Source organism: Meriones unguiculatus, chromosome 12 (assembly GCF_030254825.1).
Source record: "Meriones unguiculatus strain TT.TT164.6M chromosome 12, Bangor_MerUng_6.1, whole genome shotgun sequence".
NCBI classification, from domain to species: domain Eukaryota; kingdom Metazoa; phylum Chordata; class Mammalia; order Rodentia; family Muridae; genus Meriones; species Meriones unguiculatus.
Window position 1 is genome coordinate 12994290 of NC_083360.1, and position 23194 is coordinate 13017483.

At 46.9% G+C, this 23194-nt stretch overlaps 1 protein-coding gene across 2 annotated transcripts in view; it reads left to right on the forward strand.

The window, feature by feature from the left end:
• Positions 1-2541: 2541 nt before the first annotated feature.
• The window catches only part of Ppargc1a (PPARG coactivator 1 alpha), a 640090-nt gene continuing 619437 nt past the window's right edge, over positions 2542-23194 (forward strand). Inside the window, exon 1 of one of the 2 annotated variants that reach the window (XM_060365319.1) lies at positions 2542-3125. The gene's annotated coding sequence lies outside the window, so the exon portion shown is untranslated. Of the gene's footprint in view, positions 3126-5287; positions 5471-23194 lie in introns of those variants that run through there. The other variant, XM_060365320.1, reaches the window with a different exon arrangement.

A 23194-nucleotide genomic window follows, 5' to 3' on the forward strand; every position in this document is an offset into this window, starting at 1 on the left:
AGTCTCTACTTATCCATCTATAAAACAAAATTAAAACCAGGTATATGGTGGCTCAGATGTGTGATCACAACACTTGGGCTCGAGGCAGGAGGGTTCCCGAGAGTTGCTCGGCCTACAGAGTGAGTTTCAGGTTATCTGGGGACGCGGAGTAAGATCCTGCATCATCAACTTGACATCAAGCACCCACCTCCCCCACCAGGTGACTAAGGGGCCCAGGAGAAATGTCTACTTGTTATCAACTGGGCACAAAGGGAAGGATGGGACCACTGTCTCCATCTGGGAGTGTACACCTGTAAAATGGCCAGTGCACTGAAGCCTGCAGCCATGCCTGCCTGGGAGAGGAGGCAGGTGAGCTGACAGGCCTTGCAGTTGATCCCTCTCAAGTCCTAGCTGCATGACCCAGGACATCTCTGAGCCCATTTTACTATCTGTAGAATGGAGATGAGTCCTTCCAGAATTTTTGTGATGGATACATCCATTCATTCAACAAGTAGGAGAGGTGATGACAGAGATGGAAGTAGCTCCCAGTGGCCTGGAAATGGAACAGGAAGTAAGGCCCAATATTAACTCTTGGCTTTGTGCCCAACTATATTCTCTAACCCTGCTGTATTTAATGTGTAGGGTGGCACCTCATCATGGAGACTGAAATAGGGGCAGGATGAATTCTCCCTTCATCTTAGCCAGGATACCCAGGAAATAGAGAAAGAGCAACAGACGAAGGCTCTCCGGTCAACATGGATGTCAGTCACAGATAACTGAATAGAATTCCCATAGGCCAAATACTTTAAACAATATAATCGCACTTTGAAGCTCAGTCAGTATTACTTGGTTCTGAGGTTACTATATCAAATTTCATCTCTTAATGTTTTTTTTCCAGCATTTTTTTTAATTCTTTTTCCTTTATTAAAAATCTAAATGATCAGTCTATCCAAGTCCATCTAGGGACCAGTGACTTGAAACATCATTCTTCATGGACCCAGAAGACGGATGTCGACCTTTTTTTTTTTTTATCTTAGAAAGTCAATCTTGTAAAAAGTCAGCCACAAAAAGAAGAAGAAGAAAAAGAAGAAGAAAGAAAGAGAGAGAGAGAAAGAGAGAGAGAAAAACAGGCATTTAGCCAGATATGTAGTATACAAACCCAGAAAACTAGGAGTCATTCTGTGTGCAGGAAAAGGGCTGTCTTTCTGGAGCCATCCCTTCTTTTTGCGTTACTTCCTTTTTGCAATCATGAGCCCAAGGTTTGTGACATCACTGGGTTGCTGTGGAAATGTTTATTCCACAGAGGAGTTGGGCCTCACGTGGGGAATTTAGAAGAGGAAATGCGAGCTCTTGGAAAAACAAAACTGGCTTCAGAAAGAGATTTAGAAAGAAAACAGTATGAACTGCTAAGAGGTTTTTGTTTTCTGTATTTTTGTTTTGTTTTGTTTTTCAAGTTTCTTTGAGAGGGATCAAGTACTGGAAAGAACAGCACACAGATATGCCTTTTTATTGGAATTTTACTTTCTATAAATATCTCTATAAAGATTCAGGAGAAGTAAGGAAAGACTATCTTGCAGTGGGAAAAAAACTTTCAGCAGCTAATTATTGAAACACAAAGATTTGGTCTTGAAATACCTTGGCTAGAGGAGGAGAGGAAATTATGCCCATTTTCATTTTTATTACATATAATAGACTTAAGAGGATATACCTCTTTAAAGAATTGTGACTCGAGGGGCCTGGCTCAGTGCAGAAGCTACAAAATCGTTTTTCGTTTTGAACGGTTAAATCAACAGAACACCAGACCAGAGCCTTTCTTCCTGCTGGGGCAGTATTGTCCCCTAAATCCACTTTCCAGTCCTCTCAGCCTAGCCTAGTTTGATGTAGCACTGACTTCGCCTACTACAGCAACCGGGAAAATAACTGGGTTTGCATTTGGAATGGTTGAGAAGGCAGCCACCGGTGTACGTGTGCGTGTGCGTGTGTCTGTCTGTCTGCACGGCCGGGATTGGGATGGACTAGTGGCACCGAACAGAAAGAAAATCCAGACGTAGCAACTGTGTGAAGACAATTTTTTTCCCCGTGGCTGGGAGAAGGGCCCCTGCCTGGGAGGACGGTTTCAGGGATGAAGATGAGAAAGAGCTTCATGAGAGCGGGAGGAAGGCCGGAGGAGGCCCGCTAGTGACGGGCTGCTCCGTGTCTCCCAGGCAGCCTCTGCTCCCCGGCCTGGCCTGGGGAGGCCCTCTCCTCACCCACCCACCTGCCCGCGGCGGCACCTGCGCCCCCTGCCGTCCGGGGGGCGTCGGGCGGGGAGGGGGGCGCCGGGCGGGCGGGCTGGCCGCGGGGGCTGCCCAGGTCCGCCGGCGCGGGCTCCTTTAGCGACCCGGGCTGTAGTACAGGCTGTCCCCGGCAGCCGGCGGAGTCGGGGAGCCCACGTGATGGCCCCGGCTCTCCGGTGAGCTCCCCAAACAGACGCACGCCCAGGCGCGCGCACGCGGGGGCGCGCGCGCGCGCGCGCACACACACACACACACACACACACACACACACTCCCCCGCTCACACCCGCACGCACGCACTCAGCCTGGCGCGCCCCCGCCCGCCCGGCCGGCCGCGCTGCCTCTGCCTCTGCCCTGCATCCCGGCTCGCTCCTTCCCTCGCCCTCTCGCCGCCCCTGCGGTCTCTCGCTCCGCGCGCACACCCCGCACACACGCACACGCGCACACACGCGCGCATCCACGCAGCCGGCGGCGGCGGCGGCGGCGGCGGCGGCGGCTGCCGGAGTCAGGACCAGCCTCTCTGGGTACCGTCTTGAGCAGGCGGCGGCGGCGGCGGCGGCGGCGGCGGCAGCCCGAGCATCCCTGCTCAGCCCGAGAGGGAGCCTCGCCGAGAGTTCCCGTCCCCTCGGCCCTTCCCTTCCCCCCTCCTCTTCTTTATTTGCGAGAGAATTTCGGCTGCCTTCTTGGTTTCGTTTAATTTGTAAACATTTTTGGTTGCTTTTGTGTGTGTGTGTGTGGTGTCCTTTTTTTTTTTTTTCCCTTTCCCCGTTTTATTTGCATCCAGAGCATGGCGGGCTGCGGGCTGTCGGAAGACACCTTCCTCTCCTTCTTTTACAACTACGGCTCCTCCTGGGAAACCCCTTCCAACCAGGTAAGGGGTGGCTCAGTGCCGGGCGGCGTCTCCCCGTGCCCCCCGCTGCCCTCTCCCTGGGCACCAGGCGGGTAGACAGACTCTCGGGAGGGGGTGGGGAGGATTGGGGGGCCAAGTGGGTCGCACTGTCTGGGTCAGCGCCAACCGGCGACCGAGGTGTTCCCCCTTCTCCATGCCCCCCCCCCCCAGCGTCAGCTCCAGCGGCTGTCGCGTCCCTTCGGTGCCCATTCTGCCATGGATCTCCCCCCCCCCAACCTCCCAGCCCAGCGGGAACCCGAGAAAGAGGCAGGAGCTGGCGCGTTACCCCGGACAACTCCAGGCGAAAGCAGGGAACTCGAGCGCAACCTTCACCAAGTCGCCACGGGCGCCGCGCCCCTGCGCGCTCGGCGCTCGCTCGCCCTCCAGCCGAGGCCGGGGGCTGCCCAGTTGTGAGACCCCCCCGCGACGTGTTGTCCCTCCCTCCGCTCCCTCGGGGCTCGGAGCCACCACTTTCCCTAAAATGGCTGCAATCTCAAGTAGATGCGTCCCCTGACCCGCGGGGATGGGGGGGTGGCGGCGACCAGCAGCGAGGAGGCTCCACTCCTCGCGACCCCGCGCCTCCCCGGGCGGGCGCGCACGGCCACCCCACAAACACACACTTAACTTTGATGACTGTGCAATGCAGTCCGGCTGCATCGTGTCCTGCACGCTCCCTGCTGCCGGCGGCTGTAGGTGTGTGGCTCGGTGGGAGCCGGGGAGCGAGCCGCTGGGAGCTGGAGGTGGAGGAAGGAAGTGGGGGCGTGGATGGGCACCGGTGTCCGCCGGCCGCGGATTACCTGGAGGGAGACAGGCGTGTGACCAGGCTCTAGGAGGGGTGCCAAAGCGATCCCGGGAGCTAGAGCGAGAATGGGGGGGGGGGGGGAATGCCTTTTAATGAAATAACTGTTGTCGTCTGCTGCCCCCACCGCTTGTTTGGTGAAAGTCTACAGGCATCTGTCATCTTCAAACTACACGGGGAAGTGGAGCTGGGGTCCGGGAGGGGGGGGGCGGGGGGAAGAAGAGGAGGAGGAGAGGGAGGAGGAGGAGGAGGAGGAGTGTGTGTGTGTGTGTGTGTGTGTGTGTCTGTGCGCGCGCGCATGTGTGTACGGCTTGGGAAAGTTGGGGCCAGAAGCTAGGTGGGAGAGCAGCGGTGAAGGCGGCACCAACTCGGGGGGCCGGCCGGGGCGCGGGGAGTTCCCGGGCCCGGCGGACGGCGCAGCCGAGGGCTGGAAGGCCGCCGGCCGGGCTCCCCGGGCTGCCCGGGCTGCAGGGGCGCCTCTCGGAGCCCGCCCGCAGCCTTCGGCCGCTCTCCGGGCTGCCCGCCGCGCTGGCTCGCCCCGGCGCGCGTCCTCCGGAGCCCAGAGCCCCGCGCGCTCCTGCGAGCTGGCGTATAGGGAAAATAAGAAAATCAAAATCAAAATAAAAAACCGAAGCCCCAAAGCTGAACAACCCGAAAACAAAGATGCCCCTGGACCCCGTCATCCCCCTCCAGGTTTCCCTGACTCCAGGAGCCAAAGTAGTATCGGCCGGGCGACGACCTCGCCTCCCCGGCGTGGGCTCTCCGGCCCGCCCGCGGCCGCCGGGCTGGGTCCCAGCGAGGCCGCTCGGGAGATCCGAGCCCTCCCGCCGCCTCCAGCCCGGGGCGGCCCCGCGACGCCGCCCGCCCTCCGCCCGCCCCCGGAGCAGCCGGCTGGGCGCGGGGCGCGGGGCGCCGGGCGCGAGGGGGCAGGCCCGGCTGCCGGCCGAAACTTGCGGGAGCCGCGAGGCGGTCGCGCCGGCGGTGGAGCCGGGGACCCTGGAGAGGCACGCACGGGGTCAGGGGGCGCCCCGGCTGGTAGGCTGAGGTCGCCCCGAGCCTTCCCTCCCCGCCACCCCGCACCCCGCGCGGCTGGCTCCGCGCCCTCTCCACGCCTGCCCTCGGCAGTTCACGGTTGCCGCGGACCCCTCGGGCTCGGCCAACTCCAGCCTCCGGGAGCCTGCAGGAGCGCGCTTCGTACGTGTGTGTGTGTGTGTGTGTGTGTGTGTGTGTGTGTGTGTGTGTGTGTATGACGCGCGTGTGGCTGTCGATGAGTCAGAAACCAAGCGTGGCTCGCCTTGGAGGAGCGAGGCGCGGACCTGGGGCTGGGAGCACACGCTCGCCACCAGCCCTGGGCGCCGGGGGTGGGGGAGTCCTCGGCGGCGCCGCGCCTCCGGTTCCTGGACCGGAATGCTCTAGGCTAAGTTTCCGCGCGAGTGGCTCCGACCAGCATCGCGGGGAGAGCAGAAAACTCGGCCGCTCGCTAGACCTCGGGAGGAGGAGAGGAGGGAGCCCCGGTGGGTGTCGCCAGGTACGCAGCGACGCCGCTCTGGAGCCACGGGAGGCTTCGCAGAGTCCCGAAGGGGCTAGGAACCGGGCCCGCGGGCGGGGAACAGCGCAGGGCAGGGCCGGGGGCAGTCACGAGTGAACTCCTTGGAAACCCGAGGTGGTGGGCGGCAGGGAGGGAGTGGGGTGGCGGGTAGGTTCATAGGGGACAGGTTTGGGAGTCGTGGAAAAGATGAGAACCGTACAGAGGCGTCGTGTTTTCCGAAGAGGCAAACTATTGGCTTCTCTCTGGGTAAAGTTAGTTTAACTTGATTAGGAAAAGCATCTCCCCAGAAGACAGCGTCTTTCTTCTAGAAAGGGGACTCTAAGGGGTTGCTAAGAGAAGGGAAGGGCTTTCTGACAAGGCGGCCGGGGCTGCTTTGTGGAGGGTGATTAGCTAGCTCGCAGGCTGGGCCTGGGGAGCCAGCTACCCTGAATGCAGAGGAATTGGATGGCGGGGAAGCAGACTATTTGAAGTATTGATCTCCTCCTCCATTGGTATGGTACGAACTTTAAGATAGAGTGCGGAGAGGAAAGACGAGCATCGCGCCCACGCGTATCGCACTCAGGGGCAGGGGGTGGTCAGCCCCCAAGCTGTGCTGTCGGGAGGGAAGTGCTGGCGAGTGATGCTTCACCCGGACCTGCGGTTTCCAGCTCGGCCACCGTCACCCACCGTTTCCAGGGAAGGAGAATACACAGCGAATGCATTAGGCCTTGCTGAGCTCCAGTTTGCCTTATAAGCTCCGGAGCACGAGCAAATGACTGCGGAAACTGCTCCCAACTGTTCTCACGAAGAACAAGGAGAAAAAAAAGGCAATAGTTTAAAATCCTATCCCGCTATTTAGGCAGTGCTGACATGGGGAAGAGGCCTGGGCCAAATTTGAAAGAGTGAGACTTATTCATGATTTTATCTGAATTGCTGCCAAAAAGCTTACAAACCCTTCATTCCCTAAAAATAGCAACGTTCTTCAAGTATAATTTGTTTACCTCAATTAAAAATAAAACCCTCTCCTTAGTGTTATAAAGTGCTTATGAAGGTAAGGGTTGGCTGTGCTAAGGAAAACACACACAAGCTTTTTATTTCTAGATCAATATGATGTGCTCTCGCATCTAATACCATGTAGAAGGAACCTTTTCACAACATCAATAGCAGGCAGGCATGTCTACTAAGAACCTCCTTTCCTGGAATCACAAGGCCTTTTGATTTCTTTCATTTTCACAGGAAACACGATTATGACACCGCTCATTACAAAGGAGAGGGTTGAAAAATAGGATGAGATGGGGGTTGTTGATACACAGAGCTGAAAATCTGGAAAGGAGAGAGTCATCAATCCACTTCTGAAACCAGACAAACAAAAACAAGCAAATAAACAGACATTAAGCAGACTCATCGCGGAAGGGAAGGATTTTAGTTATTCTGTGACATTTATTGAATCTGGGGGGGGGTGATTTTTTGAGAGAGAGAGTCTGATGTGTATTAGAGCTGAAACTACATCTGTTACCATTTTAAAACTGGGAGATTCCATCCTGTTTCTGAGAGGCCAGGCTGCAGGTATTTGCATGGGCTTTCCAATGTGCAAAACAAACCCCAAGTGTGTGTGGGCAGGGGTGGGGCGTGGGGGGAGCATCTGCTGAGGTGGAATCTGCTCCTGTTAGAATGAAACCCCCAATTAAAGTGTGTCTGTGAGATGTGCCTGCTTTGGCTCAGTGCAGCAGAAGGCAGCCCTTTCTTTAATTTACAGTTTCACGCCTAGGGATGGCAGTAGAGCAAGCTTCCAACACTGAGCTTTCTCTTCTCATGTTGTACCTTTCAGCCTGGGCTTCCTCCCTGGAGTTGGTTAAGCTCTCTGGCTCCATCCTTGGCAGTGGCCGTTACCTGCTTGCATTTTGGACCTGGGTCACCTTATTAGTTGTCACTATGTAAGCCCAGATCGAAGCAGGCCAGGTCTGTATGATACAGAATCAATCAATTGAAAGTGAAAAATGGAGCCAATTAGCTGACTGCTTGGGTGTCCCAGAGGCCAGACATCTGACTTCCCTCACCTGATTGGCCAGCTCTTTGGCCACCTGGTAGTTTAACCCCAAGTTTGTGAAAGAGACATTGCTATCCGGTGTGACTATGCATTTTAACTTTCCTTTGCCTCCTGCATCATCAAACGCTAGGCTTACGATGTAAAATGGCCTCCTTGGAAGAGGAACTGCGATGTGTCTTTGCAGAGCAGGGAGCCTTCTTGTTGAATTCAGCTCTTTACTCAGTGCTTGAGGCTCTTTGACTCTATATTGTCCAGCAAGATAGAAGTTTTAATGCAGATTCATTCCAGAATGTAGGTAAGTTGTTGAAGGCTTCTTCTGGCTGCCTTTTGTTTTTGGTAGGAGGAGAATGAAGGAAAGCTTGACGCTGTTTTCAGGAATAGGAGCGCAAAGCAGGAGGCACCACATAGAACTGGATCCACGTATGTTTTCTTTTCGGCTCTTCCACAATTCTTAAAGTGACAGCAATGTTTAGATCCAGAGCTGAACCACGACTTTCCAGTAGGAGGAATCTGCTTCCATTTCCGGTACCCACATAAAAATGCCAGGCGCAGTGGCATGCTGGGGAGGCAGAGACAGGAAGATGCCTGGGGTCCAGCCTGGTTGATGAGCTCCAGAGCGGTGCTGACAGTGCTAGTGAGGATGAGGCCTAAAGCTGTCTTCTGGCCTCCACATGCACACACGTGCACACGCATGCACATATGTGTGTCTGCTCACACACACAAAACCTAATACACATTAATGGAAAGAAAGACTTCTCGTGACATAGGCCTTCCTGTAAGATGAGCTTCCTTCTGGTAACTTCAGCTTAAAAATATTCTGCACCTTTTGTAAATTCCTACCCGCTTGGGATCAAAGGATACTGATGGCAGGTGCTATTTTTTTTTTTTTTTTGTAATGCTGTTTACACACTTGTAACTCAGTCTCCACAACAACACAGGAGGCAGGGCCCTGTCTTATTAGTCCCATTTTACAGAGAATGCAAACAAGACAGAAGTAAATGCTAGTTAGGAGCAAAAAGGGGGGTTGGTCATGCAGCATGAGGCCAGCTTTCTCTTACTCTCCCCACTTTATTCATTCTTCTCTACAATAGAAAGATGCTGTGAGGCTACAGTCCATTCCTAGCCCGTCTCTGATGATGTCACTTACTTGCCTTTACAGATAGCGGAAGTCTCACCCAAATCTTCTTCTTCTTCTTTTCTCTCTCTTACCCTCCCTCTCCTTTTTCGCTTTTTGTATTTAGTGTATACACGTTCATTTGTTTTTACAGAAATGTATGTGCAGGTATTTTAAGATGCATGGGTAGCCAGAGGTTGATGTCAAGTGTTTTCTTCAGCTGCTCTCCATCTTCCTCTTTTGAGACCCTGGTCTCTCACTGAACCTGTTGCTCATCGATTCAGCCTGACTGCCTGGCCAGCAAGCCCCAGTGATCCTCCTGGTTCTGACTCCCAGTTTGGGCACTTGATGTGGGTGCTGAGGATAGTGCTGAAGCAGCATATCACTGACATTGCTCTCTCGCCAGACAGAATCCTTTTGGGTGAAGTTGTCTATTTGGTGGAGCCAGTCATAACCACCTGATGCTTTCTTCACCTTGGCGATGGACCTTGCTAGATACTTGAGTTTAACACTCTATTTGACTTGGATAGTTGATCCACCCAGAGAAACAGCCGAAGTCTTTAGACTGGTCAATTTCCTGAATCAAATAGAATAATTTTACAATTACTCAGATATATCAACTCTCTCTCTCATACACACACACACACACACACACACACAAACATGTACGTACACACGCATAGGCATACACACTTAGGCATGCATTCACGTCCCATTTACATGTAAGGTTATATCAGTTTGGTTGAGTTTTCAATTCAGACCGAGACTAGCCTCTCTCATGACCCTCATGTTTTTGAGAAGTCTTCAGAAAGGAGTCAGGTACCTAACGTTTCAGTCCATCATGAACCAATGTTTTTTTTGAGGTTGGGCCCTTATATCACATTCTTCCAGTGTAGTTGTGGGAAGGGGAGAAAAGATGATCATTGTCAATAGCAATACGGAGAGGGTGTTTCTCGAAGGCTTCACTATGCCTGTGGCCCTAGTGGAAATATAAAAGTGCGAGGTATGCATTGGAATGAGAATGGGGTCATCTCCCCTTTGTAGTCATCATCAAGGAAGCAGAACTTCCTTCCAGAGAGACCATAGGAAATCAATGATCACACCTTGCCAGCAAAGAGGTAAATGTGTGCAGCAGATGGCATTAAATCAAAGGGCAGCAGAAATGTGACTCACTTTTCGAGGCAGTGTGACTTTTTGGTCCTTTCAAAGAATGCACATTTTTGATATAATACTTATATTTAAATCTTTCCTTTTCTTTTGCACCATTAAATGTTAAAACAAAAACAAAAACAAAACAAAACAAGTAAAGAGGAAAATTCTGTTACCCAATGGTTACAATATTTCCTCCCAAAGATACTTATTTAAAGAAAGCCCAGTGAAATATGGTGTCAGATCTGTTTCCTCTGCCCCCTTTTGTTAATAAGAATGGATGTAATTTATGGAAAGTAACGTGGCTTGTGTGCATTTGTTTATTTCTTTGGTGTATTCACTTAAGCAGAAGGGAAGCTTTTACTGAGGCAAGATTGCCCTTGGCCAGAAGGGACTTCAGGGAGACCCCAGTACAGAGGGAACCTGTGGTGGGGGAGGAGGCAGATGGCTGATGTGTAGGGAGATGTGGGCCTGGAGACTTAGTGAAATGTGGAGAAGCAGGTGTGTGGCTCTACCCTGCTTCACTCTGCAGAGAGTGCACGTCTAATCGCCTTGTGAGCTCATCTTCCTGTCCATTTGAAACCGAGCTGCAGGTAATAGCTAAAGGTGGAGGGAATGTCTGGTCTCGACCGGAAAAAGACAAGACACCCAGGAAATCTCTCAGGGGAAATAGTCTTAGAAATCAAACTGGCTGGAAAAAGGCAGGAAGGAAAAGGAAGGAGACACAGCAGCAACCTTAACCACATTTCATTCCAATTTATTGTTTCCAGTCGCAGTTTGTCCCTAATGTTAACAATGAGTGATCATGATTCCGTAGTTTCGTTTACAGCATAAATTAGCATTTTGTTTTCCGTTACAGCTTTTGAATGAGGAATTATAATGTATAATTTGCTGAAAATAGATGTTATCATCTCTTAGGAGGAGAGCAACCACATAAGCTTGAACAAATGATAAAAATGGAATCAATTACATTTCAAATGGAAGTAGTTTACAAACCTCCAAATACAAAGTGGCAGGAGTAGCTGGTTATTGTAACAAATAATTAGTTTCTTTAAAACAACGTTTATTGAATTCCATCGACAGTTTGGTAATTGTTCCCACCCCGTTGGCTATAGAGCTCCTTCTTGGGTAGTGAGACTGGCACTAACCGCTGCACTTTCCAAGCTGCACTTTGCCTCATTGTTTCACGTTACTCTCAGAATGTACACTTCGTTTTGCTCGTAACTCTTTCTGAATTGTAGGAAAACACTGAATTATGTCACCAAGCTCTGGTGACAGATGACTATTCAAGGGCTGGCTGGTGACTGGGGCCGTTTTCAGGTGACAGCAGGGGAGGAGGTGATCAGAGTGAAGACGGGCGTGTATGCACACAGGCTGAAGGAAGACCACTTTACATGACCTGTCAAACAGGTGAATCGTATTTTGATTTGGCTTGCTTAGTCCCTCTGCTTTCCCACCTTAACCTTCTCTCTCTATTGTAACTTATGTTACAATCACCGTCATCACACGCTCTGCCCAGGAAGCTTTCCCTTTGGAGAGAAAGCCCTGACTTTCTATGTTCCTGGGTCCCTCACCAGGCCCGGCCTGCAGCAGACATGTGCTGGAAACATGGCTGAGATATCAGAAAACAACTTTTCTGCCATTTCGTGTGTCACTTTATGTTTCCGTGTTCCATCGCTTGGGAAGATGAAGCCAATTTTGCAATGTCATTTTTTGAAAATGGAAATCTGACTTGGAGAACAAATGAATTCTGTTTCTATTAACTTGTCCCCAGGGAAGAGCATGGTTGGGTTACCATAGGCTCACTTAAACCTCTTAATTTCTAAAATGAAAAAGTATGAAGTATATGCTTAATACACTCAAAAAGTGTAAGGGGTAAGCGAGAATCTGGGGGATTACATTGCAACGCTCCGTGGTAACTGCTGCACACTGAGTGGATCATTCGCTTCCGATTATTTCTAAAAGATTAATCCATTTCTTTAAAGTTAATATGCAAAGAAATATGTTCAACATCTCTTTATTTTTAGATCCCACGATTTAGTCTGAAACAAATCAGTGGTGCATTATAAACACACAAGAATGTGTCTAATGACGGGAATCGAGCTGAGCAGATGCTGGGAAAGATGCTTCGGGTGAAGTCGAGGGAGCTGCAGGAGGGAATGGAAAAGAGTCTCTGGAAGTTGGAGGGCTTGTGAGGTGAACACCGGCAGGCGGCTCACCCACCAGCTTGCGTTGTGCGGTAGAAGGGTAGAAGAGACAATGCTGAACCCTAGCACGGCTGATGAGGGTTCAGAGAGACTGTGGACGCGGAAGACCTGTGTGTGCTCCCTAAGGGGTGTGGTTAACATACGACTTCCCACCTATTGAATTTTCTATGGAGTACCTACAAAGGGGAGAGTCCAGGACACGGTATTTTCTCAGTCAGCTATACCGGCCCGTCACAGTAAGGCCTATCTATCTATCTATCTATCTATCTATCTATCTATCTATCTATCTCTATCTATCTATCTATCTAGATCTATATATATAGATCTATCTATATATATATATATATGTTTACTAGAACACCGAGAACCCATTAAAAGTGATTATCATGATCAACTCTTCAAAGAAGCCCTATGGGGTGACTGTTGTTGCCAGTGTTATCTATCATAACTGGAGTAGTGGGGGAAAGGAGAAGTGGAGTGACCTAACCCAAGATCACACAGTTGGGAGAGCCTGCATTTGTGGCCAAGCATGCCTGCTTTTTCTAAATTCATGTTTGAACTCTCGTGCAGGCTACCATCAGTTAGGCGAGCAGACGAGTGAAAGGACAGAGGAGCATGAAGGAAATATGCCTACAACAGGGGGAGCCTCACTTGTGCTCAGAGTAATTAGAAAGTGGCGAAGGCCCAAAGAAAGGACCACCACTATGGCCATATGGAGGAGGGACCTGCCTTCTTGCTGGAGGAATTCAGAAGATCATCCCTTAGGCTCTGGACTTTGAGGAATAGAAGACACGGACAAAGAGAATAGGTGTGCAAACAGGACAAGAAGGAGCGTTCTCGGTAGAAGGAAAGCACAGGAGGGTTAAATCTCAGGGTAGGCAGTTGTTTGGCTAGTTTTTTTTTTTTTAATTTGATGAGATGTATCTACCACTCTCCTTGTGCTTGTGGAATGTGTGTTCACAAGGATGTATAATTTAGTAGGACAGAAACACACATTTGCCTGTAGTATGTATACATGAGATGGGTGCATAGGTAGGTGTGAGGTAGGTAGATGAGTGCTATCAGCATTACATGTGTCTCTATAAAAAGCATATAGGCACATCTACCCACATATGAAGTATGCATATGTCATCCTCTCTTGTCTATCATCTGTTTGTGTGTGGCTATCCAGCAGTCACCTGTTTCTCATACATCTACCTCTGTAAGTATCTACCATCAAATGATCTCTCACCTGGTCATCATGAACTTTTAGCCTGCGCGAAACCAACAGGGAGGCACTCTTCAGGGTCGATTTGAGGCCTTCTTTGGGGCTCTTGACTTATCCTTCAACAGTTTCTCCTAAGTAAGTCTGACCTTACTTAGACAAAGGGAAGGAGCTTGCACAGTTGGGATCTTTTAAGCCAGACTGGGGAGTTCTTTTACACATTGTCCGCTCTCACCCCAGCCAGCGAGCAGACAAGCTTTCAAACTTGGGTGAAAGTTAAGATCTTCGCATCCTTGAAATCTGCTTGGTTGACAATGTCAAAAGAATAGTTTCATTATTAAGCCAAATGTAAAGTTTTATTTTGAGGTTTGATTGCACTTCAATGGGTTGCTAAACTTTTTTTTTTTGAGATTAAAATTAGTCACCCAAGCTAGAGAGTGAAATAGTATCAGAAGTCAGGGACACGCTCTGAGGCCCATGCAGCTGTGCTAATGAAATCCTCAACGCCTTGCTTTTGCATGATGTCAACCTAAAAGGGTTACAGGGCTTTGAAGAAAAGAGCCCAACACATCACAAATGGGAATGGACTCATCTCTGCAATACTTGTCAAAGCCTCATGGGTTTAAGCAGTAAGGCTCCATTGCTAATTGATTTCTCTGACCCTGAAAGTAACAGTTGCATTAAATATAATTTAAAGACTATTTCTCCTGATTAAACTGTTCCTAAAGAATAAGTTGATAAGAGACATTGGTTTGACTCATTGTTTACATGTGTTAAAAATAAATATTTATTTTTCAAAAGAATTGGTCTTGCTTATTCTTTCACTATATAAGTATAATCAAATATGAAGATGGTTTGAGAAATACCTGTGAACTGTAAAGGGCTTTCTCTTAGTCATTCTCATGATGGAAGAGGAGTCTGCCTGCGAGGAGAGGGGCCATTAGCCTTAAATACAGAACCAGGAATAAAGTAGATGTTAAAGAGCTGCATTGTCTACTTATTCAGGAGTTTATGTTAGAGTACTCTACAGTTACAGTGACATTAAACACTTCCATTGTGGGGCCTGGGAGTTACGGCTAGCTGTATTAAACTTCTTCACTGCCTGCATAACCAGTTGTGTTAAGATGACCTCCCTCCCTGCAGCTTTCACTGAGGTCATCTCAGGCTAATGAGTCTACCCCAAGCATCACTTAGTTGTTTAAATAAAGCAATTAGAGATTGTTCCGTAATACGAGATTGCCTGGGAATATTCAAACACCCTGTTCCATAGAATTTCGGGAAAATTCTTTCTCTTGTGTGTAGGAGTAGACCATACTTAAGGAGGCTGCAAGCCAAGGTGTGATGGATCAAAGCTGTAGTCCCAGGAGCTGGGAGGCAGAGGCAGGAGGTTCACTACAATTGTGAAGGTCCCCGCCTGATCTAATAGCAAGTTCCAGGCCAGTCAGGGCTCCTCAGCAAGACCCTGACTCAGACAAACCCACTAAAAACATTGTGTAAATATTAAGCATTGTTTGGGTGTGAGTTCTTATTAGTTCTTTTATGTTTTTTGGAGTTAGGGTAAAAATGGCCACAGAATTTTCCCCAATTGATTTACAAATATCTTGAATTTTTTGTATTGGCATGTGTGTGTATTTTGGTATGTCTCTGCTTTGACATCACATATCACAACATCAAATACAGTGAAAGGCATGGGTGCTAACTAATGTTCCTCATAGTCATTTATGGAGAAATAATCTTGAGCTCACTCTGACAACTTAGAGATCATTGCATAGTCACACAATTATGAATCAAAAAGACCAGAAGGTACAAGGCCAGGAACATTATTTTAAGCACCTTCACATAAGCACATTTTCTGCAGAGGGGAATTTTTCTCTTGTAATCAGGAGGACTCTCTCTCTCTCTCTCTCTCTTAATCTGCATTCTAATTTATAGAGAACATGTCTCTATATTTTGTTTGTTAACTTAATATATTTAAAATTTGTTCCCCGGGGTACTGTTGTTGAAAACTGCATCTGGAAAAATGATTAAAGACATTTTTCTTGTTACAGATGTTTACCTTATGATAACCTTTTTGTTTTGGATTTTCTTGGAAAAATTCGGGAAAAAAAGGAAATTAAAACCACCCTTAATCCAGATACTTCAAGAGAATTACAGATCATATTTTGATATCTATCTTTCCAGCCTTTAGAATTATTTATTTATTCTTTTTGCGTATATTTTTGGGTAGAATGTCTGTATGGCTGAAAGAGGACAACTTGTGGGAGTTGGTTTTCTACTTCCATTATGTAGGTCCTGGGGATTGAACTCAGGTCATCAGGCTTGGCGGCAAGCACCATCACCTGCTAAGCCATTTCATAAGCCCCATCTTTTTCTCTAGGCATCGTCTGTAAATGTTTTTTTATAACCTGATTGTAGCCCATTTTCCATATGCTCCTTCATCTCCCTCTATCATATGTGGCTGTTTGACATTCTATTGCATAATTATAGTACCATTTATTTAATCTCTCTGTGCCATTAGGTATTTTAGGTGTCACGAATTAATACTAGATGGTGCATATCCACGATTCTTTCTTTAGCATAATAATTCACAGTAGAAATTCTTGGATAAAGGGCAGACAAAACTTAAAGATTTTGGTTTTGTGGTCATTCCATGAAGAAGAGTGCTCACCGCGGGAAGCTATGTGCAAGGGTGCCAAATGATGGCTGTTCTGAAATGAACCCTCTTTCCCCAGAATATTCTCTACCTATTGAAAACACAAAACAAGTCCTTTGAGTTGCCATACCAGGCCAAGAGTCACATTCATAGCAGAAAGGACCTTCCTCCACCCTTGATTCTGCAAAGTCTTTCAGCTACAGGAACACAATGAGTGGCATGGGATTCAAGCCAGTGCTGTGGAGTTTGACTCTGGTTGTCAGGTGGGTGTCCGGTTCTCTCCTTCCGGTAGCTCTGGCACATCTACAGCTTACATTCTGCTGAGACATCCAGGAAAATGTCTTTCTAGTCACTGAGCTGCTTACACTGGGAACAGGAAGTCAGCCTGGACTCCAGTCAAGATTTTATGTCATTTGCAGGGCATTGTAAGACCAACGTTGTAGAATATAGGAATGCATCATGTTTCTGGTGTGGACTTGGACCAGCCATGACACACTATAAATATTTCTGTGAAAATAAAATTCTTAAACAACAGGAAATGTGCCCACATGGCAGAGACAGTCACTGTGGTTGCTAACTTGACCCTGTTCCTTCCTCAGTTGACAGTCACAGCTTTGTTGGATCCTGTCTTTTCAAAATTAACTCCTCTTCTCCACTTGCAGCCTTTGCTACAATCTGATTCTTCCTTAAGGAAGTGCAGACTGTGAGGGGGCAGGGATTGTTCATTTTTCCACACCCTTGAGGCCTAAAGCAGCGATTCCCCAACTTTCCCAATGCTGTGTCTTTTTAATACTCTGCCTCATGTTGTGGTGACCCCCAACCGTAAAATTACTTTGTTGCTATTTCATAACTGTGATTTTTCTACTGTTATGAATAGTAACATAAATATGTGATATGCAGGACATCTGACATGCAACTCCAAAGCAGTTATAACCTACAGGTTGAGAACTGCTGGTCTAGAGGACCTGTGAACCCAGGTTCTAGGGCACAAAACTGCATGACTATCCCCATACCCATACCACGTCTTATTTTATTCCAAGCTATTTTCTCATCTTCCTGCTGCTTCCCCTATTGCGGAGAGCTCAGCTGCCTGCCTGATCCCCTCCACTACTCCCGCTCCCACTCTCCGGTGACTTAGCTTTACAGCTGCAACCCTTCAGGCAGCTCAGTCACACCAGCCTAACTCCATCAGTTGGAAAGTCTCTGCTTCTGGAACCGTTGGATCCAGTATGATGGCACCCAGCGACAGCCTCACAGCCCTTCTTCTTGCTTCCTTATGCGTTTATTTGCAAAGTCCCCGACCCCTGAACAGTTCCATTCTTAGTAATCATTAACCATCCTCCTGTTCCCACTGCCTTTTACTGAGTGAGTAATCTCAGGAGCCATCTCTTAAACTGTTGTCTTGCCCAAGCCTCAATGACCGCAATCTCTTAGCCTTCTACATCTGTCCGTGAAAATCCTACTCTTCCATCAGTTCAACTGTCTTGTTTGCATCATCATGCAAGCCATAGGGTTGGATAAAAACCAGTTACACCTCAGAATGACACTGAAATTTTATTGTTCTCAACCTCAGTACCATTCACTGCCTATATCTGCACCTTCAAACACTGTCCATTCCTTTTCACTCCCTTGACCGTCATTGGGCTCCTTCCCAGATCAGGATTCCTGGTCACCCAATTTTTCTGGTCTCTTGTCACAAAATCACCCCTGTAGCTTCCATTCTACCAGTCCTGCAGGCATTTCTCTTTCCCTTGCAGACTTTGATCCATCACTTATGACTTCATGATTCAATAAAGTTCAGAAAGCATGCACCCAAGTCTCTTATTTTAAAAATCCCTCTGTGAGCCTTTCACTTTCACTCAAGGGTTGTCTTCCTCCTTCCTTGTATTGTGTGCCATGAAAGGCTCAGCTTGCACAGGAGACTGTAAGATACATCTATCTGTATGCCCGAGGTTGGTTGTGTTCTGTAGCTCATGGGGTCTTAGAACAAGAGGTAGCTAATATTCAAGGCAGAGTGATACATTTGTGCTAGACTCAGTAAGAGAATCGCATTTACTCATGACTTCAAGCCTTCCCCTTCATTCACTTTTTAGTGATCTCTAATATTAATTTGGCCTTCAAAACTTTGCTGGTCTTCTGGTAATGTTGTCTTAATTAAAAAAGTTGAAATTCCTTTTTTCTTAAATCTTTGTGCAAGGTGTGTATGTGTGTGTGTGTGTGTGTGTGTGTGTGAGAGAGAGAGAGAGAGAGAGAGAGAGAGAGAGAGAGCGCACATGCCATAGCATGCGTGTGGAGGTCAGGGCAACCTTCAGAGTCAGTCCTCTGTTTCTGCCGTCTTTCTATCGCTGCACTGTGTGTCCAGGATAGCTGGCTCTGGAGTGCTCTTGTCACCCCATCTCACTTTAAGAGGGATGGAGTGACAGATGCACAGATACCGAATGTGGCTTTTGTTTTTTAAATGTAGGGTTCAGGGATCTGAAATCAGGTTACCAGGCCTCTGCAGCAAGACAAGCTCTTTTATCTACTGTGGCAGGTCCTCATCCATAGATGTTGGAATTTTATCAGCCTTTTTTTTTGTTTTTGTTTTTGGAGACAGAGTTTCACTATGTAGCTTGGGCTAGACTGGAACTCACAGAGCTCTACCTGCTTTTGTCTCTCTAGTGGTGAGATTAAAAACAAAAGACACCATTCCTGGTTCAGCCTCTCTCTCTGTCTCTCTCTGTCTCTCTCTGTCTCTCTGTCTCTCTCTCTCTCTGTCTCTCTCTCTTTCTTTCTTTCTTTCTTTCTTTCTTTCTTTCTTTCTTTCTTTCTTTCTTTCTCTCTCTCTCTTTCTCTCTCTCTGTCTCTCACACACTCACAGCCACAGACATGCACACTTGATAGATCAATGTTTTGATTCTGCTAAGAACCGATTTTCTTCTGTGGTACCTCTACCATCTGTCCTCTCCTCTCCTCTCCTTTCTTGCTTCGTCTAACTTTAAATGTTGATCCAGAAGTCTCACTATGACTCTATTCCCCCTTTCTTCTGTTCATATTCTTTTATAGGGACCTCTCATGCATGGAAATCAGCCACCTTACTGTTTTTTCAGATTTGTATTTCAGATAAGCCTTTTCTCCTGTGTGTTTCAGGATTACGTAACCAGCGAGATACTCAACAGTCTCATAGACATTTGTGACACAGTGTGTTGAAGACAGAATTTCCATTCAGATTGCTTTTCTCTTGAATTACTTCTCTGGGTAGAAGGCAACAGTAGTCATTATACAATGCTGCTGTTTTCTGCAATTTACTAGAAGTCACCCCAAGACTTGTGTAAGTGTCCAGTTACATACATCAGCAATGTGGGTTGAGGTTAGCGGGGTGGTAATTCTGCTGTACTCTGTTCATGCCCTTGTAGCTGCAGCCAGGCAGCAGCTGGTAATTTTGCTTATGGTGGCAGCGGGCTACAGATGGGACATGGGGAGGGGACTAACAGCTATGAGTTTAAGTAACCATACCCAGAAGCTAGCTATAACTTACCCAATGGCAGTGATCACAGGATTCCTAAGAACAACAAGAGCAGAGGTCTTAGGAAGCCTGGATTGGAGCTCATAAGAGATCATTTCTAGTTCATTGTATTGATCAGAGCCAATCACAGAGCCAGCTTCAGGCCCAGATGTGGGGCGAGGAGGAAGGCCTTCTAACTCTTGGTGGGAGAGTCTGTCTTTCAGTTATAAAGATATACTGTAAGGAAGTTTCATGCATGTGTGGCAAAGTAGCTTGCCACCTCCTTAACCCTAGTTGACCCCCTTTCTCACTTTTTTTTTTTTTAATTTATGGCCAGTCATCAAGTCAGGATGATGCTGCCTTGACGGCAGCTCTCTCATTTGTCTACATCTTCAACTGCTGCCCAACATGTTTCTCACATTTGACCTCTGTATTAGTCTTTTAGGGCCAGTGTAGCGAAGTATTAGAAACTGGGTGTCCTAAACCACTAACGTTTACCTTGCCATAGTCTGGAGGCTGGAGGTCTGAGATATTGGCAGTTTGGGTTCTTTCCAGGTTTCTTTCCTCTCCCTGAAGATGGCCACCTTCTCCCTGTGTGTCTCATAGAATACTCCTTTTCTATGCATCTCCGTACAAGTTTCTCCTTCTCATAAGGACACTGGCCATGTTGGATTTGGGGACCCTTTAATTCTCTCCCATGCATGGACCCTTTCTTCATATCGTGTCACATTCTGAAGACTTCAATATAAGCATAACCAAAGCAACACTGCCAGTATAACGGTCGCTTTCTGTCAGCGGTTTTCAACTTCACTCCACTGTGGTTTGAGGAGATGGTTTGGTGGGCACTTACATGAAACCGGACATGGTAGCACGTGTCTGTAATCTCTGCTCTCCTGTAGGGAAAAGGGAGGCAGAGACAGACTCTCTTGGCCAGCCACCCTGGGGCACCTACCAGCTAACAAGAGATCCTGCCTTAAATAACCTGGAAGGTGAGGTGTGTGCATGTGCCTGGCATCACGCACACACAGAGTGTGTTCTAGTGATGATGCTCACATCTCAGGTCGTTTGCAGGATGGCTAATGTCAAGTGCTACTATGTTTTTTTTTTTTTTTTTTTTTTTTTTTTTTTTGCATCATTTTTATTTGCTATTATAGAATCTAAGTTCTTTGAAGGTAAGATATTTGCCTTTATGTCTGCTAAGTCATGGAACAGTAGATCCCTTGATACTTAGTGACTATCTTGAACAAAGACTGAAATGTTTTTTCTGCTTATGGAAAAAGAAGTAAAATTAGCTTCCGGGAGGACATGGTCTGCCAGAGATATGACGATCTAAAGATTTATAATGTAAAGTGGAGCAGCAGATGAAGATGCTGTGCTTTTTAGGTTGACCGTCAACACGGAAGTGAAAAGCTTCTGAATGTCACTCATTTGCAGCAGGATTCTAACCAGTACAGAAGAATAGAAGATTGACAGTGTAAAACTTCCCAGACCTACTGTGTGATTAGCTCATGTTTCGTTAAGTGAAGAAATGGGACACCTTGCCACTGATAATGATGTTAAAGTTGTCTGAATCAGTCTGTGTTATTCAGGGTTTTCTAGAGAAATAGACAAGAGATCTATGTATCTATGTATCTATGTATCTATGTATCTATGTATCTATCTATCTATCTATCTATCTATCTATCTATCTATTATCTACTGGATCTGTCTGTAATTAATTGGCTCATGCTGCACCAGAAACATGTTAAGTCCAAACTCTGCAAGGTAAGTCATTAGGCTTGAGATACAGGAAACAGCCACAGCTTTATCTACCCCAGAAAGGGTAATCAGCTTTGCTCAAATCCACTCATTTAAATGTTGATCATCCAATTTAAACACTGCCACAGAAACATCCAGAATAATATTTGGTCAAACCTTTGGGCTTTGTGGCCCAGTTAGTGAACTGTACAATAAACTACATCACACGATCCATTTCTGATGATCCCAGGACATGGAATGTGGTGGCTATATTATAGACCAGATAAAAATAAATTTAGCCACTAATCTGTAGACACGTGTAGAAGAAATGACCTTGAAATTGTCATTAGGATCCTGCCTGATTTAAATATCAGGGAGTGTTTAAACAATACTCACTTCTTCAAAAAGAAATAACCACAGGACTTAGGGTAACTACAGTAGAAGATAGGAAAAACACTGAATATTTAAGAAAACTTTAATATCCTCATTTGAAGGTTAATTAAGTCCTGGTCAATAAGATATAACAGAAATATAGAAACAGTATTCGTTTTTATGCAATCAGGAAATCAAAGTTTATGGCGTGTGCTTGGAGTGGATAAAGCAGTGAAAATCAGGAAGTTTTTTGATTAGGAAGTCAGGCTCGAGTGTTGACAGCCTGTGCTCCCTTGTCCTCCCCTACTATTACTCTCTGTGTGGCTCTTCTCACATGCCCAGTGCTTTCTGGCTTTTAGCAGACTCAAGAGTCCAGAGAAGAATTCACTGTTTTCTTAGACAGTTTTTGTTTCTGAGAAAATTGTTCATAGCAGAAGTGGTGTCTGTGGGTGGCCATTCATGAGACAGGAAGAGGCAGGTCGCTGAATCATCATCAGGCCATGAAAACACCGGTAAAGGCAGGAACTTGGGACAAGCTATTTTCTCTTCTTCAAATGGCCAGATATTCAGGAGATGAAATATTCTCTTCCAGGATGACTGTAGGCACCTGGCCCAGGTTTAATATGTTTATAAACTCAAGGCACGAGGGAAAGGTTGCTTATAGTGATGAATTCAAGAAGGCTGTTATTAATGCTGCCATCATTTTTACTAGCGAGTGTCATTCTTTCACTTTTACCAGGAAGACTCCTGGAAACGTTCTGCCTTCCTAGGCAGGCTTGAATAAGAATTCTGCATTCCTTTAACATTGTATGCTCCCCGATGTGAAATCCTCCCCCAGGGAACGTTCCAGAGGGAATGTGACCAAATATGACAGTGACATTCTCATGCTGCACACCTTTCACATTAATAACCCTGTCTTCTGATCTGTGTAATGGACTTGCATCATCTACTTTCCAATATTAGGAGTTAAATGAGCTTATATGTATGATAAGCTTAGGAACACATTTGGATGTAGAGAGCAAACACAAGGGGTAGTGATTTATACCGAGAATTTTACACTGAGTTTTATACCGAGAGACAGACAGGTCAAAGTATTGAGAATAATTGACTGTTGAGTGCTCAGATCTAAGTGGGACATCTGTATCACACCCAACACCCCAAGGCTCAGAGAACATTAGGGAAGAAGGGAGAGAAAGAATGTAAGAGCTGGAGTATAAGGCCTGCTGTAGAATGCTGACAGAGGGCATGGTGTGCTTATACCCTTGACTTCAGAGCAACTGAGGTACCTTCACAAGATCTGCAAAAGATGGGTCCATGAGCACCCTGTCAAGGAGAGAGGAGGAGTCTCTGGTGTCGCACTCTTCCTGTTACTTGTAGATAATGGTTGCTGGGGAGTGGTGAGACGTTTTTTTCAGTAGTATAGCCACTGGTAAGGTGAACATTCTCCTGTAAACAAACTCTCTCATATAAACTACAGCAAACAGCCCCATTGAAACCAAAATGGGACACACACACACACACCATAAATGAAAACACAAGAAAAATTAGTTGGGAGGAAGCAGGAGTTGAATGGGAGTGGGATAAGAGAGGAAAAGGAGGGAAGATGATAGAATACATTATGTACATGTAGGAAAATGTCACAATCACCCATAATTATGTATAATTTATATATAGCAATAAAACATTAAGAACAAAAGAGACTAAGGGATGGTATAGTAAATGATGTTAATTAGATATACAAGAGGCCATTTTGAGAA